The sequence below is a fragment of the Ursus arctos genome, unplaced genomic scaffold (assembly GCF_023065955.2).
Source record: "Ursus arctos isolate Adak ecotype North America unplaced genomic scaffold, UrsArc2.0 scaffold_13, whole genome shotgun sequence".
Classification (NCBI taxonomy): Eukaryota; Metazoa; Chordata; class Mammalia; order Carnivora; family Ursidae; genus Ursus; species Ursus arctos.
Genome location: NW_026622797.1, coordinates 41,818,075 through 41,820,820, shown reverse-complemented (window position 1 = coordinate 41,820,820; position 2,746 = coordinate 41,818,075).

Sequence of the window (2,746 nt, the reverse complement as noted above, 5' to 3'; positions counted from 1 at the left end):
CTGAAAAAAAAAAAAAAAAGACAAAAAAATGATTAAATTCAGGAGTCACAAAGCATTGCTAAACAATGCCATCCTGCAACAAAATGATCGAGTTCGGCAACAGGGACTGGGGGTAGTAATTGTTGACCAAATTACAGTGCAAACTGGACTTACATTTGTCCAATTTGTAAAGTTAAATTGCTTTTGACAGGTTGTTTTGATCTAAATCACTAGTAGAGAGATTTAGACTGGCAACAAATACTTCCAATAATAATATAATAAGTACAACCATTTCGGCTTGTACAAGTGCTATCAGAACAAAAAGGAGCAAGACAGAGAAAGGTTCAGAGGTGACATTTGAACCGGGCTTGGAAGAGAAGGCATCGCCATCTAAACCAAGTGAGGAATGCAGAATAGAATGCTCCAAAGTGTCTTTTCTTAAAGTACTTTTTCTTTTCTCTTTTTTTAAATCACAGGATTCTGTGCTGCTGAGTACTATTAAACTAATAGAGTCAGTGTCTTAAAAAAATCTAAGTTCTCTCTCTTGCATGATCATTTAGCTTTCATCATTTTTATGCTCCACTAAGTAGGACATAAAACTAGCCTGATGTATTTGGGTTGGCAGCTAAAGGCTTAAAGAAGTGCTACTATCAGTCATATGAAAATTTGGAGTTAAGATCAGCTGTGATCGGAGGCAGGGCGGCCAAGTTTAATCACTGACTTCTTCAACAGTCATTTTGATCGCCATGCTTTCTGCAGGTTTAAGTCAATCTGCTCTTCTGTTCCCTGAGAATAAACACTTCATGGATTCACAGATTTCCTTCCCTGAGTCTGTTCTTTGAAAGCACTTGTTAAACTTGTTTGAAATTTCATGGATGGGCAGATGTGGCTATTAACTAGCAAATTGACTACTGAGATATGAAGACTCAAAAATACGTCCAACATTTTTGCTGTGTAGCTCAGGTAGGGTGCATAGATCATTGTAATCAAAGCTCCCAATCTATCAGTTTCTAGCAGCTGGTAGTCTTGTTTTTGTTTGTTTGGTTTTTTGTTTTTTGCTTTGTTTTGTTTTGTTTTGTTTTAGAGGAGGGGGTAGGGGGAGAGGCAAAGGGAGAGAGAGAGAGAGGGAATCTTAAGCATGGAGCCCGGCATAGCGCCCGATCTCAAAACCCTGAGATCATGACCTAAGCCAAAATCGAGTCAGAGGCTTAACCAGCTGAGCCACCCAGGCACCTCATCTAGCAGCTGCTAGTCTTAAGGCTTGTTTTTTCTATGAAAACCTCTCAAGCTAAGCAGAGATCCCAAATGGTGAGTCTAGCTATAGTCACTTTTGCCAGACATTTACCTGTTTTCTCTCATATCTATTTCCTGAACATCCTCAGTTTGGATCTGCACTTCAGTGAACTACATTTCCCAGATTCCCTTGCCTTATTTTCCTAATAGTCTTGACCAATGGAAGGTGTTGGTAGAGATTGGAAGGTAGAAGATGGGACGAAGCCAGGGTATTTCTTCCATTCATTGTGTTTCTAGTGGTGTCTCTAGCAGTTGCTAAATCACCTTCATGATTCTAATTCCTGTTGCGCTGTTGTTTTCCTCTACAGTTTCAGTTCCTGCTGGAAAGTCCTCATTGTGGATCTAGCTCATGCTTTGACCATTTCTGATCTTTGATGACATCACCTCCACCTTGTGTCCTTCCATTTCCTGCCCAAGATAGTGGCATCCTGCCAATGCTAATTCCTGACTTGAAATCAGATTTCATCATCCCATTTGGCTTCTCAACTCTCCTATTACCTATGCAACTAGTTCCCTATGTTAAATTTCTTCTTTTTGAGACAGAGTGGTTTCTGTTTTCCTAGCTGATACACCACTTGTAATAATTACAAAGATAACAACCATAAAAGAACACTGGAGGAATTCTCACTTTAAATGATCTCTTGACAATGTGATGCCTGCTCCTGAGGTTTCTATCCACGAATTTTGGTATCTTAACCATCAGAATCACGGAAAATGGAAGGTCTCCATGACCTCTTTTGACGTGCGGGGCACATCAGTATTTTAACCAAAGATCTTAGGGCAGTTCCTAATGCGTAGTGGGGAGCCACTCACCAAGTGCCTTCTGCCCAGTAGAGTAGTAATTAGCACTTGATCTTGGATTTTTCTCATTGTCAAATGGATTTTTTTTCCCTTCTGTTTCTAGCTTTTTATAGAAATACCATGGGCAAAAATGTAAAGTAACGTATATTTGCAGGGTGGGGGACGGGCACATATGTCTCATTTTTTCCCTTTACACCTTTTACTCCAAAATAGAATAACACTTATTTTAGAGAGCATTCAAGATTCATTTTAAACAGAATATCCTCTACAGTTAATCAATAGATAAAGACTCAGGAGAAGTCTTTGCTCCTGCCTGGACGTGCTGAAACTCCTATTTAAAGATTGAGCTGTGTACAGGAGCCAAGAATGCTTTTTGGTTTGGCAGCCTTTATCTGATCTTTGGGAGAGGTTAAAAGCCTAGATATACAATGTGGAAATTTTTGAAACTTCTCCTTAATGTAATCATCATTGTATGAAGGAGACCAAAGGAAAAAAACAATCTATCCTATACTTTTTTAAAGTGGCAAAATAAATCCCAAATCTTGTAAAGTCATTATATTTATTTATGTTCTGTTCATGGTTTTGACATATGGTTTTTTATCCAGCGTTTAAAGAGATCCTGTATATTGATTTATAATAGTGACAAGAGTCAGATTTTCAGGGATCGATTAAT